Consider the following 15,000-nt stretch of genomic DNA (forward strand, 5'->3'; position numbering starts at 1 on the left):
TCAGGCGGGCCGCTGCGTTTTGAATGAGTTGAAGAGGCTTGGTGGCAGTGGCCGGGAGGCCAGCTAGCAGTGCGTTGCAGTAGTCGAGGCGGGAGATGACTGTTGATTGGACGAGGAGTTGGGTGGCTTCTTTTGTCAGGAAGGGGCGTATCCTTCTGACGTTGCTCAGGAGGAATCTGCAGGTTCTGGTTGTCGCTGCGATGTGAGCAGAGAAGTTCAACTGGTCGTCAAGGACAACACCAAGGTTCTTGGCGGTCGGGGACGCGGTCACAGCTGGATTCTCGACTGTGATGGAGAGGTCGGTCAGGGGGGAGGATTTGGCCGGCAGGTGGAGCAATTCTGTTTTGCTTAGGTTCAGTTTGAGGTGGTTGGTCGTCATCCAGGCGGAGATGTCGGACAGACAGGCCGAGATCCGCTCAGAGACGTGGATATCTGAGGGAGGGAAGGAGAGGAAGAGTTGAGTATCATCGGCATAACAATGATATGAGAAGCCATGAGACGTGATAATGTTACCCAGTGATTTAGTGTAGAGGGAGAAGAGAAGGGGTCCTAGGACCGAGCCCTGGGGGACACCCGTCCGTCCCTCTCCATGACACTTGGTAGGAGCGGTCGTTGAGGTATGATGTCAGCCATGTCAGCGCAGATCCAGCCACTCCCATTCCTGCGAGGGCCGTGAGGAGGATCTGATGGTTGACTGTGTCGAAGGCTGCAGATAGATCTAGGAGAATCAGGACAGAGGAGAGGCCTTTCGCTTTTGCTAAGTGAAGTGCCTCTGTGACCGCAATGAGGGCCGTTTCTGTGGAGTGGCCAGTCCGGAAGCCAGACTGATTGGGGTAGCAGGGTGTGGAGGAGTGGAGGAGGTAGCAGGGGGTGGAGGAGTGGAGGAGGTAGCAGGGGGTGGAGGAGTGGAGGAGGTAGCAGGAGAGGCAGGGTGTGGAGGAGTGGAGGAGAGGCAGGGTGTGGAGGAGTGGAGGAGAGGCAGGGGGTGGAGGAGTGGAGGAGAGGCAGGGGGTGGAGGAGTGGAGGAGGTAGCAGGAGAGGCAGAGTGTGGAGGAGTGGAGGAGAGGCAGGGGGTGGAGGAGTGGAGGAGAGGCAGGGGGTGGAGGAGTGGAGGAGAGGCAGGGGGTGGAGGAGTGGAGGAGGTAGCAGGAGAGGCAGGGTGTGGAGGAGTGGAGGAGAGGCAGGGTGTGGAGGAGTGGAGGAGAGGCAGGGGGTGGAGGAGTGGAGGAGGTAGCAGGAGAGGCAGGGTGTGGAGGAGTGGAGGAGAGGCAGGGGGTGGAGGAGTGGAGGAGGTAGCAGGAGAGGCAGGGTGTGGAGGAGTGGAGGAGAGGCAGGGTGTGGAGGAGAGCCAGCAGGCTTCTGACACGTCTCCCATCTCACACACAGCCCCTCCGAGGTGGAGGCACCGGGATGACAGAGTGAAGGAACAGATGCAGGAGCGCCTGTTTCAAGACTGTAAAGGCTCCTCATTAGGATTCACACCTTCAGAGAAAGAAAATAGACACCAGCGAACAATGGCGGCATCCATGTTTCCCATTTTTTTTACGGCTGACACTCGAAAATGTTTTTTCCTTAACCGAGAAAAGCAAACTTACTGTATAATTGGCAGGATGTCACGTTTCATATCTCCGGTCGTGTGAAAATCAGAGTCGAATTCACGTCGGCCCAATTTTAGAAAGTAATTCCCGAAAGTTGGACGATGAGACCGGAGACCCCGGAGAGTGTGTCTTAACCTGGAAAAATATGTTTTAATCACAGCCCACCACTGTGGGCAGACGGCGGAGCTCTCGGTATACCGGATTAAGATACGCACCCACATGTACGGCCCTGCATCAGCGCACGCGCTTAGCAGCCAATCTTCTATTCATTTAAGCGGAAGACGATCGTGATAATGTCACACGTGGCGTGTATGTTTCACAATGATTTACATATTCAACCCCCACCCTTCCATTTTGTCTGGCGTTCCTTTATCCTGTCCTTGGCATTCCCCCTGCGTCTTTGTCGCCGCCGCGGAAAGGTGGGTGCAGGAATGTGACGGGAGGTCGAGTCGCAGTGCGCCTTGCAACCGTCCCAACGCCATCACCCGTGCATCCGTTCCAAGACGAACTGTTGTGTGTGTGGGGGGGGGGGGGGGACAACTCTGCAACACTGGGTTTGGTTTTGTATTTTTTTATTTATCCGCTCGTGTCCCCGTTTATTGTGTCTGACTGGAGGAAATGAATACAGTATGCTGCGAAAATAAAACATATTGTCTCCATCTTGGCAAGCTATTTAATGTCGTATTGAGTTTCAAAACCTTCTTCTTTTAACTAAATAAATAAATAAATGTGCCCACCTATTTCTCGGTTCTTATAACCTTCATATCGTATTGTATTTAAGTTATTGTACTTAAATCGCATGATGTTTTACTATTGATTCCTCCTCCGCAAGACTGTTGGGATTGTTTCGACCTCTCCTGTACAACTCTCGCTGTTTATTGTCTGTTTTTTGTTCATTTTAAACAATATGTTTATTGATTTCTCTTCTCTAACAAGACATAGCAGCAACAGAAATCAACAAAGAAAACACAAGTCAAACAAACAGCAAGAACCACGTCAAAAAGTAACGGCAACAAAAAGAACTAAAGAAAAAAATGAAAGAAACCTCTAAGACAAAACAGAGGTTCTGCAAAAGCATAAAACAAACTAAATAACATTTTACATTGGTCTGATCTTATAGGATAAAACATATTTGGGACATATTTCATTCATTCATTCAACCTTTAATCTTGGGAGATCATTGAGGGTGGCCCTCATTTACAATGATGCCAAGATAAAGACAAGTAACACAGAAAAAAAACGGTGTGAATAATCAATGAAACATAATCAGTTAAAACGTAATCAGTTAAAAGTAATTAGTTAAAACAGTCAGTTAGAAATAATCAGCTAAAAGCAGTGGAAATCACCTAACATACAAGATCAAAATGAAGATCAAAGAAACTAGAAAGAAAATCAGCTAAAACAGCTACGGACTGTGAGACAGTGGTTAGTGAACATGAACTGTGAGTATTGATCGTTGAAGAATGTTTCATGTGCGTCGACAGAAAAGACAGACCTTCCAAGGCTCAGAACAAGCTCCAGTCAGATAGGGGTCCAAAGTCCAGCAATGTTCTTATGTAAAGTGGTAGCATACCAATGAGGGCTTTGTATATGATCAGATACCAATGAATGAAACACAGTGCAAAAAGCCAATCCGATATCTCTCTCACACCCCCCCCCCCCCCCCCCCCCCACGTGTACACAAAGCACAGTACACTATCCAGAGTTCCCCTCGTTAGCCAATGTTTCACCCGCATCACTTTGCTTACAATCCAAGGATGGCCTCCAACCCTTTTCAAAAGTGTCTTCACCATATGTTCACCCTTAACCATACATGTTCTCTTTTCGATTGTTAGGCAAGACGGCATCGCCTCAAGCCATTGGGCAATACAAGGCCTGTTCAAGAGCTACTGTGTCAAGCGTTTTGCTTGCAACAAGCACATAATTGTATGATGTGTTTGTACATTGTGCTATCTCCCTTTTAATACAATTATTATTATAATAAAATAAAACTAAATTAAGAAGAAACGAAAAAGAGAAAAAAAATATATATAGGCCTATAATGATGGTAATGCTGGAAGACGAGTGCTTTTCAAGGATATGGCAATTACGTACAGGATTAAAAGTTACAATGGCTGTTCTGCTTATTTTAAAAGGAAGGCCAGATTGCAGGAGGCTGTCTGAAAGAAATGTGAGGCACTCTGATTATAAGTTCATTTAAAAACCCTTTAGAGTGGCAATCTCGAACATCTCCATTTAAATACATTTCTTTTAAGTCACTATCTATCGCCAAATGAGGTAACACAATGGCGAATGAGCCTCTGGTCCACTGATGAAAGCCTTCGCCTATGAAGTATTATGATTATGAACTATGAGTGTCTGTGGTGACATTTCCGGGAAAAGATCTTGCTTAAAATAAAGTACTAATCGACCACAGGGAAAAAGGTACATAATGTACAGTACGTTCTGCTATAGCCATAAGTAATTTATTTACGTACAGTATTGTACCGAAAATGTACAATGTGTATGTATTACAAATAAGTACATATATTACATAATCCTAGTATTGCTGTGTGTATATCAGGGCTGGTGGGTGGGTTTTAGTGTAGTGGTGAGAGCACATTGCGCAACCGCAATGATTGTTGGTTGAACTCCAGTTTGCCAACGGCGATACAAAACGTCATTACTTATACAACACGTAGATATATTACTTAATGTATGGCTATAACATAGTGTACATTATGTACCTTCCTGTGGTTGATTAGTACTTTATTTTTACGTTTTCTGACGAGACCGTGAAACGGAGATCTTCGATATTGGCACTTTAATTAAACATGGGTAATGACCGACTCTTCATCAGGGTAGGATGAATAAACATAATTTTGAAACAGACGGATTGATCTGCCTTCATTCAAGATCTGTCTATGTTAGTCAGGTTTAAATTGATCTCAAGCGTCACCCTCTTTTTCTTACCCTCCAATCACAACCGCTGCTTCCGTCTGGTTAACTTTGAGGATCAAGAAAAGAGGGCAGGGCTTCTCACCCCATTGGTGGATGATTTCACCAGATGATATTAGCCTATATTTGTCATGATGAAGGCTGTGTGCAATGTCTTGTCGTTTTTCTGGCATGTGTGTGTGTGTGTGTGTGTGTGTGTGTGTGTGTGTGTGTGTGTGTGTGTGTGTGTGTGTGTGTGTGTGTGTGTGTGTGTGTGTGTGTGTGTGTGTGTGTGTGTGTGTGTGTGTGTGTGTGTGTGTGTGTGTGTGTGTGTGTGTGTGTGTGTGTGTGTGTGTGTGTGTGTGTGTGTGTGTGTGTGTGTGTGTGTGTGTGTGTGTGTGTGTGTGTGTGTGTGTGTGTTCTTAAGTGACAAGATGTGCTTTTAACTATGCGTGTGTTTTTGTGTGTGAGGAAAACAAACGAGCGAGAAAGAAAAAGAGAGAGAGTTAGTGTGTGTGTGTGTGTGTGTGTGTGTGTGTGTGTGTGTGTGTGTGTGTGTGTGTGTGTGTGTGTGTGTGTGTGTGTGTGTGTGTGTAGGTGTGTGTGTGTGTGTGTGTGTGTGCGTGTGTGTGTGTGTGAGCATATTAGAGGGAGTGCTCATTGAGGCCTGGTTGTCTCATCGGAAGATTTATCTTGAATCCCAGACGTGGGGAGGAGTAAATTATTTGTCATCTGGGGACAAACATACATCCGTCAGCCTCGCACCCGCTAGTATATTACGGCGGAGAGAGAGATGCAACTTTAAACCCAGCTCGTTTCCGCTCGTGTGTTTTCCTGTATTTGATTATTCCCTGGAAGGTGTCGGAGGCTCGCTGATAGCGCTATTATATAAATGACGACACTCTTGTTCCAGTGAACCTGGGGTACATGATAGACAGTACGTACATGCGAGTTCTCACTGAACCGTCCTGCCCGGTGATTGAAAAACAACCGTGACAGCGACCAACAAAAAACAGCGATGTACAATCTCAACCAAATAAATATATAAAAAGAAGGAAAACACATTAACCAACGGAATGAATTCGGTTTCGGCTTTGTTGTTAAGGCAGCTGAACATGAAATGGTTTAATATTCTGGATAGTAATTTTAATTGAATTAATTTTGGAAGACATTGTGAGGCGCTGATGGTGTCATAAAACACATGTTATGGCCGCCGTTCATCACTATGATGTAAATTATGCCCAGTGATTGCTCAATGATGCCTTCCTTCGGGGACAAGACGCTGATAAAAAAAGAGAATTTAATTGGCTCCAGAGGGCGGACGTTGTGATGTGGCCATGGAGGAGAAGGAGAAGAGGTCGGTTGTTCCAGCTACTGTTAATCCCCCTGTTGAAATACTAGCGCTGTGTTGCGTTCAGCCATTACGCTCTCAGATTTGAGCACATTTTCCGTGGCACGAGACTCAGGTGGCTTGTTTTTAATCGTCAGAGATGAGGCATGGCGTCTTAAAGGAACACGCCAACTTTTGGGGAAATGTGCTTATTTGCCATCTACCCTGGAGTTAGACAAGCAGATACATACCCTTTTCTTCTCTGTGCATGCATTAGGCTTAGGGAACAGCCGCACCGTTAGCCTAGCTTAGCGTCATTCACTGGAAGTAGGTGTGCCAGTGTAGCCTAGTTCCTAACAGTCACGAAATAGACTCCAAATACAACTCCAAAACGTTCCTGTAAACATGTTGTGACCATGTGTATTTACCACGTAAAAAAAAAACGTGGTAATTCAGAATAAGCTAATTTCCCAAAATGTTGGCGTGTTCCTTTAAAGACGCAGTAGCACCTCCAGATAGGCCTGCCGCACACGCGTTCCAGATTAAGGTCAGATTAGGGTTGGCCAAGGAAAGTGAATGGTGGAAGTGGCACTAAAAACGCTGATTTATGTTTGCACATAATCTCACAAACCATCTTGCACACATTAATTCAGTTATTGAGAGTAAATGAGTTTCAATATGGCCACCAGTGACGTCATTGTGCATTTTGTGAGACGTTGAATCCTTGTTAATTACAGCACCGTGAAATGATGTAAAATGAAACAATAGCAATACCTTGTCTTACAGAGACTGCAACCTTATCATTTAATTGAGCTGTAATTAACACAACACAAGGATTCAATGTCTCCCGGTGACATCACCGGTGGCCATATTCAAACTCAATTTACTCTCAATAACTAGTCGAGCTAATGTTGTTGACTAGAGTTTTTGGATGTGTGTGTGAGATCATGTGCAACATAAATAAGCAATGGGTCTCATTCTCCAAAATTTTTCAAAGAGTTCTTTTGGAAGACTTATCTTGGAACCACTGAGACAGAATCAATGACAAGTTCACTCTGAGTCCCGAACGTGCTGGTAATATGTCTTAAGTGGCTGAAACGGTCGCACAAATGATATGATCTGATATCTACTTGGCGAATGTGATTCTGTCTTAAACTCAAAAGCGCGTTCCCGTTCAGGTCATTTGCATACAAAACAACGCCTCCAGAGCTCCTTATAAGGCAAAGTAATGATGCAGCTGTGTGGAAATGGATGCGGAAGCGCTTTGCGAGTCTTGCGCGACCCATCGAAATGAGATTAGATTAATGTATTGTCATCATAATACAGCTCGTGGTACACCTGCCGCAGCGCGCGCACACACACACACACACACACGCAGTATACTGTAGCCTACGGTGTAATTAATGAACGCAGTATAGGCTTATTATTCCATTAATGCCTACGGTGTAATGAATGAACGCAGTATAGGCTTATTATTCCATTAATGACTTGTTGCATTAGGATTTAGTAGATACTATATGCTCTGCGCTACGTACAGTATAGGTACAGTACAGTCTGTACTTATACTGTACGTAAGGCAGAGGCAGAGCATATATAGTATCTACTAAATCCTAATGAAACAAGTAACTAGAATATATTAAGCCTATACTGTTCATTAGACACGTAGGCCATACTGGCGCACACAAGACTTGCTATTTCCATGCGATTAGCTTTAGTTCTTATTTATTTATTTATCCACTGTCATTTCAGTGTTGGTGTATAGGCTATATAGTGTATAAGTTTAATTAATTAATGATATATTCGAAGGAATGCAGGTTTATAGCTATATCAACCCCCTCCAATGTACAGTAAATGACCAAGTATGGTTTTGTCAATATTCCAATGTACAGTTTTGCTTGTACAGTGTCCCCCACCCACCCCTCCTACCCAACCTCCTCCAACAGTTTCTACGTCAAATGTATATACTCTCTTTTCTGGACTCTTATTGTATCACAAACAGTACTGTATTTGCAAATCTGGTATGTCATAAATGTATAGATGTAGCAGTACTGTCTATCTGTATGTCGTGTGTGTCATATATGTTATGATGAATTGAAAATGGGGGACCCTGATGTAAACAAGACGAACGTCTTTCTCTGGTCTGCATCCCCTTAACAATTGTATGTAATTGAGCTGTACTGTACTGTACCCATTCTGCAATCTGTTAATAAAGTTTTCAATCAATCAATCAATCAATCAAACAAACAAAGGTCTGTCCCATTGTATACCAATCAATGGGATACATTGCATGTTGACCTGCATTCTTTCAAATGTATATAATTAATCATTAAAACAGATGTGTAACAAATAAGAAATACAAATTCCACAGAAGGCATTAAATAATTATTATTTTTAATCATTTCACAATAATTGCATAATTGTGTTTGAATATCTGAGTAATTAAAGTAATTATACATTTGTCCAAAATAGCTGGTTCAGATATGGTTAAGCAGCTGCCCTGTGATCAGATGAATCCATATTATTTATTTTTCCGACATCAAATGTGTAATTTCTTATCATACAAATATTGTCATATTTATTTTAATTATGATTAAGTAATTAATTCCAAGGAGGCCTGTAGCGTTAACATGAAGGAATCACTATGAGAACACAGTCTGTCAAGTTAATACAATTTTCAATTAGTCAATCAATCATAAGAGTGCTCCTAAGCACTCTTAAATCTGCTCTCAGCCACGCTCAAATCTGATCTCAGGAAAATTTGGGGACTCGCGCTCCCAGCCCTAATATGTCTTAAATGGGCAGAAATCTGCCTAAGAGGACATTTTTGGTCATAAATTTGTTCGGGAATGAGACCCATGTTTTTGGTGAAGTGCCTCTTTAACAACACTAACACAAATTATCTCTTTTTAAGAGGCTGCGCCCCCCAAAAGTGGCCATTTTTGTTTTTGTTTTTGAGGACTGCATACTTTTTTTGCAAACCAAAACAACATACTTTATACTTATAGCACATGCATGAGCCTGGTCACTTTTGAAATATGACATTCTGAAGTTTCTGATTCCAGAAAGAAAATTCACTTTTAGTGCTAATGAAATAGAGTAACATAGGTCTGAACTTGAGTTGTAGAAAAACGTGTTACTCAAGTTTTTCTGTAGTAGTTAGTAGTCCAGAGGTAGTATTTCCCTAGAATGTCTGGAGGCTTAATAATCTCCCGAGATCCATAGCCTGAAGCCTTATGTAGTACATGTCCAAACAGATGTTCATAAAGATCCATTCAGAAATGTGTGATTAGGAGTGATTCTGGTAAACTGTGTACAAAAGAAAAAACTCAGTTTTCTCATAGATTCATTCGGCTGTTTTTCTCTTCCTGTTTTCGCTCGTTAGTTTTTCACCTAGATCCCTGATTCATACTGTACATCCCCAGATGGTGTATCATTGGAAAGCCACACTCATTGGCTACAAGCCTACACAATCATTTTCGAGATTGCCAAATGAATGACGGAACTAGACCCCCAAGAGTGGTATTTTGCGCAATACCGTGTACTTTGCACAAGCCTCAAATACCGGCATGTAACTCGAGAACCGCTGAACGGATTTTGTCACCTGAAAGGGCTATCGACAGGCAACAAATAAGCCGGAATATATATTCTATTACAAAATATGCACACCGAGCCACTAGTGGTCGCCAAAGTGCCGGTGGGCAAATCGTCCTAAGAAGGGCCCTTGCTAAAGTGAGGGTTAGTCTAAGGTAAGGTGTAGAGGAGGTCTAGGTACAGTAACTACAGTACAACCAGTAGGTTAAAATGCATATTTTGATCCAACCTTCAACCGTTCAATACATCAATAGGCCTCATGCATCAATTTGATTTGATGTCAATATGAAAGGCGGTTTAAAAGCACATTTGGCACACATCCAGGTATCGTTAAGGCCAAAATGGGGTGTTTGAAGCGGGGTTGAGCAGCGGTTATCCAGCAGCAGAGGAGGAGGGGGAAGACCCGTTAGGACTCTTGAGGTTTGTTTGATACTTGCACCATGTGGTCCTCCTCACTCCTCACTCCCTGGCTGCGCCACAGTGTAGGTCAACATGGCTGCTTGGCCAGATGAGGCGTCGAGGTCCGCCGTGTGAGAGGCAGTGAATATGTCCTGGACGTCACGTATCAGCACACTGGCAGCTGCTGCACCCCTATGTGTGTGTGTGTGTGTGTGTGTGTGTGTGTGTGTGTGTGTGTGTGTGTGTGTGTGTGTGTGTGTGTGTGTGTGTGTGTGTGTGTGTGTGTGTGTGTGTGTGTGTGTGTGTGTGTGTGTGTGTGTGTGTGTGTGTGTGTGTGTGTGTGTGTGTGTGTGTGTGTGTGTGTGTGTGTGTGTGTGCGTGCGTGCGTGCGTGCGTGCGTGCGTGCGTGCGTGCGTGTGTGTGTTTGAGGTCACTCTGCTCTGCTCTTCTCTAGAGGATAGCAGTCATAGACATCAGAACATCAAACCTACTAATTTATTTTAAGTTGGATGTTTTTTTTCCACACACTTTAATCATTATTGGTCATGGTCTTAGCCAATTACCTCCTGTGGTTTCTTGGTTTTAGCCAATTACTTCCTGTCTTGGTCTTCGCCAATCACACCGTGTGGTTTTACTGTAATTCAATCCCCAGTGTTTGAATTGTGCACTGACCCTCAACTCGTTGATATTCCATACCTGTGTGTGTGTGTGTGTGTGTGTGTGTGTGTGTGTGTGTGTGTGTGTGTGTGTGTGTGTGTGTGTGTGTGTGTGTGTGTGTGTGTGTGTGTGTGTGTGTGTGTGTGTGTGTGTGTGTGTGTGTGTGTGTGTGTGTGTGTGTGTGCTTGCATTAATGTAGGTGCACTTGTTTGTACATGTGCTTGTATACACACTTGTTTGTGTGACTATATATCTGTGTGTGTGTGATCGAGTTTGTTTGAAATACATTGTGTGTCATGACAATAATCTAAGCCAATTTACAATGCATCAGCCCTCCCATTATGGCTTTGATATAAAGCAGTGCGTGACCAGAATACCAGCGCGTAGAAATGACAATTTACTTCACCAGAGAAATTACACGTTTAACCCCATTAACCTCATGCATGTAGTAAAACTGAAAAATAACCCCTAGCCCTCCTGGCACAGACACATACACGCACACACACACACACACACACACATACACACACACACCCACATACACACACACAGGCCCACATACACACACACAGGCCCACATACACACACACTCACACCTTCTGTCACACTCGCACACATCAAAGCCTTCCAGTTATGCGGCATCATCAAAAGTTAAGCGCACGCGGTGAATGTGACCTCTGCAAACGGGCAGCGCCGGGAGGTCATCATCTCAGGGTTTCTCCGTGCGTGGCAGTGTTTTGACATCGCCGCACCGCCTGTCCTCCTCTGAGCCACGCCTCTGTGAGATGATTAACCTGACAGGTGTGAGGTGAGTAGGGTGACCAAACCCCTATGATCCAAATGCAGGACAACATGTTGATTTGGCGGGACAATTATGTGTTTGTGTGTGTGTGTGGGCGGGGGGGGGGGGGGGGAGGCATAAATTGTAGTCTGATATAAATTGCAAGGCGTTTTTACTGGGCGCTTTGGCCTTACCTCCCCCAAAACAGATATTTGGTAAATCCGTGATGAAGGTTTCAGCACCATGGAGAGTACTTTGCACGTATAGGCCTTTAGTGTTTATTAATTCATATGTCTTGCTGGACCGTGCTGCTTCTATAGAGCCTTCTGTAGGGCGCGTTCACACCTGACTCCTGAGTTCTGCTTCTATAGAGCTTCTGTAGGGCGCGTTCACACCTGAGTTCTGCTTCTGTAGGGCGCGTTCACACCTGAGGTCTGCTTCTGTAGGGCGCGTTCACACCTGAGTTCTGCTTCTATAGAGCTTCTGTAGGGCGCGTTCACACCTGAGTTCTGCTTCTGTAGGGCGCGTTCACACCTGAGTTCTGCTTCTATAGAGCTTCTGTAGGGCGCGTTCACACCTGAGTTCTGCTTCTATAGAGCTTCTGTAGGGCGCGTTTACACCTGAGTTCTGCTTCTGTAGGGCGCGTTCACACCTGAGTTCTGCTTCTATAGAGCTTCTGTAGGGCGCGTTCACACCTGAGTTCTGCTTCTATAGAGCTTCTGTAGGGCGCGTTCACACCTGAGTTCTGCTTCTGTAGGGCGCGTTCACACCTGAGTTCTGCTTCTATAGAGCTTCTGTAGGGCGCGTTCACACCTGAGTTCTGCTTCTATAGAGCTTCTGTAGGGCGCGTTCACACCTGAGGTCTGCTTCTATAGAGCTTCTGTAGGGCGCGTTCACACCTGAGGTCTGCTTCTGTAGGGGCTTCTGTAGGGCGCGTTCACACCTGAGGTCTGCTTCTGTAGGGCGCGTTCACACCTGAGGTCTGCTTCTATAGAGCTTCTGTAGGGCACGTTCACACCTGAGTTCTGCTTCTATAGAGCTTCTGTAGGGCGTGTTCACACCTGAGGTCTGCTTCTATAGAGCTTCTGTAGGGCGCGTTCACACCTGAGGTCTGCTTCTATAGAGCTTCTGTAGGGCGTGTTCACACCTGAGGTCTGCTTCTATAGAGCCTTCTGTAGGGCGCGTTCACACCTGAGTTTGTTTGAAATGGTCTGAAGTGATCGGCCACCTGGCTTGTTTTCGGTAATGAATTATGCATCACTGTCTAGAGTACTGTCACCTGAATTATGCATGCAAGGTTTTTGTTTGGTATCATGACATTATTTGGCTTTTTAAACAATACCAGCTGTGAAAATAATAACGTTATTATATATATATTAAATATATGGGAAATGTCAACAAAACCTTCCCAACCAGCTTCATTACGTGCACGATGTCTCTGGTCTTTTCTGTTTTTTGGTTCAGTTTGCAAACAAACCGCCCCAGGGTTCACTTGGAGGCGGAACGAGAGCACCTTAAACAGGTGGACCAGGGTGCGTTTGTTTGGTGCAGACCTGAGTTCGATTACTGTGTTCACACCAGCCCAAACAAACCACAACATGGAGGTAAATGCTCCAGGGTTCAATTGAACTGGACTAAATGAGGCTGGTGTGTGAGCGTGTTCATAAAAGTCTTGTCAAAGAAAGAACCGTGACAGCAGGCAGCACAAGTGAAAATAAAGTTGCTGCGCTCTGATGCACTGCACATAAATCTCCATGGTGCTCAAAGTGTGCTGGTCTGTAGACTACACTGTAAGAAAAAAAAGCTGCAAGAAAACGGTCTGGCATCAATGGTTGCCAAATACTTATTGTCAAATTACAGTAAAATCAAATACATTTACAGATTACAACCTTTATTTAATGGTTAATATTTTGATAAAAGGTAATTTACTGTATTTTTATGGCATTTACACTTAAAGTAGAAAAACTAAAGTAATCTGTAAAATAATACAGTGAATTTCCCGTGAAAAAACATTACATTTTTACAGTGTAGGCTACTTGCGGTGCGTTAGTGCATGGATGGTATACAATAAGAGGACAAAAACAATAACAATTCACATATTTAACATTTTAAGCATGACTTTATTGAAATGCAGGACATTTTTCTTCTGCTGCGGGACACCACAAAGAAATGCAGGACTGTCCCGCACAAATCGGGACATTTTGGCCACCCCAGAGGTGAGCCTAGCCCAGTATTTTAGCGAGCTGTCATCTTCTGTCGGCGGGGAGCAAAGCAGGTCAGCCCGGATGGCTAATAGCCGTGGTCACAAAGCTGGGAGCCGGCCCATTAGGAGAAGCAACCATCATTAGAGCCTGCACACTTCCAGACAACCTAACCTCTTGGACCCGGACTGTTTATTAGCAAAGTTTGAGCTCCTCTGTTAGAGCAATTATGCCCACTATTCATGATGAACTGTGGCCTTTCCTTGCCACTCGGAAACTGAACATGCACACACACAAACACACACACACACACACACACACACACACACACACACACACACACACACACACACACACACACACACACACACACACACACACACACACACACACACACACGAGTAATAAATAATGGCGAGCACTTGGTGTTGTCCTGAAAAGGGGGGATGCGTTATTAATGACACTTTGATCACTCTGCAAGGAGAATATGCTGGGGGAAAAATGGCAAAGTGTCAGCGAGTGATATATGTCCTTCATTGGACACAGAACATTTAGTTTTCATTAAGAGCTAAACACGTACACGATACATTAACGGGGTTCAGCGATGGCAGCAGTGGCTTGATAAATTAGCAACTCAGCACACAGGGGTAAAATAAGGGGGTAAAATGACAAAGAAGAAAGAGAGACATTAATACTTTGTGCGGTGAAGGGGGTGGTGATGGGGGGGGGGGGGGATAATGTCTTCATCCAAAGACCGGTGTTTATGACGCTGGCTAATATTATTATCCCCGACCTGAGTGTCGTCGTCTGCGAGGATTAACAAGGATGAGCGACGGAGGAAGAGGAGCGAGAGGAGGAGGGAAAGGTCAACGCAAAGACGTGAACTCCCTGCGCGGGGAGTGATGGAGGATGCTGTAAAGGCCCCGCACATCAGCCATATTGGATTCAGGGAGGGGACAGTGAAGTGATATTACACTCAACTTTAAAAGAAAATGGGGTTTATGGGGTGTTTGTCTCTCCTCGGCGCAGTAGGATACAGGGAGAGGGGTCGTGTTTGTCTCTGACGCGCTCCTCTGCGCAGTAGGATACAGGGAGAGGGGTCGTGTTTGTCTCTGACGCGCTCCTCGGCGCAGTAGGATACAGGGAGAGGGCTCGTGTTTGTCTCTGACGCGCTCCTCGGCGCAGTAGGATACAGGGAGAGGGGTCGTGTTTGTCTCTGACGCGCTCCTCGGCGCAGTAGGATACAGGGAGAGGGGTCGTGTTTGTCTCTGACGTGCTCCTCGGCGCAGTAGGATACAGGGAGAGGGGTCGTGTTTGTCTCTGACACGCTCCTCGGCGCAGTAGGATACAGGGAGAGGGGTCGTGTTTGTCTCTGACACGCTCCTCGGCGCAGTAGGATACAGGGAGAGGGGTCGTGTTTGTCTCTGACGCGCTCCTCGGCGCAGTAGGATACAGGGAGAGGGCTCGTGTTTGCCTCTGACACGCTCCTCGGCGCAGTAGGATACAGGGAGAGGGCTCGTGTTTGCC

The 15,000-nt window shown here is 45.1% G+C and overlaps 1 protein-coding gene across 1 annotated transcript in view; it reads left to right on the top strand.

The window, feature by feature from the left end:
- The window catches only part of unc5a (unc-5 netrin receptor A), a gene marked incomplete at both ends in the record, with an annotated part of 421,327 nt that overhangs the window by 195,781 nt on the left and 210,546 nt on the right, over positions 1–15,000 (top strand).

The sequence above is a fragment of the Notolepis coatsorum genome (assembly GCF_963971535.1).
Source record: "Notolepis coatsorum genome assembly, chromosome: 16".
Classification (NCBI taxonomy): domain Eukaryota; kingdom Metazoa; phylum Chordata; class Actinopteri; order Aulopiformes; family Paralepididae; genus Notolepis; species Notolepis coatsorum.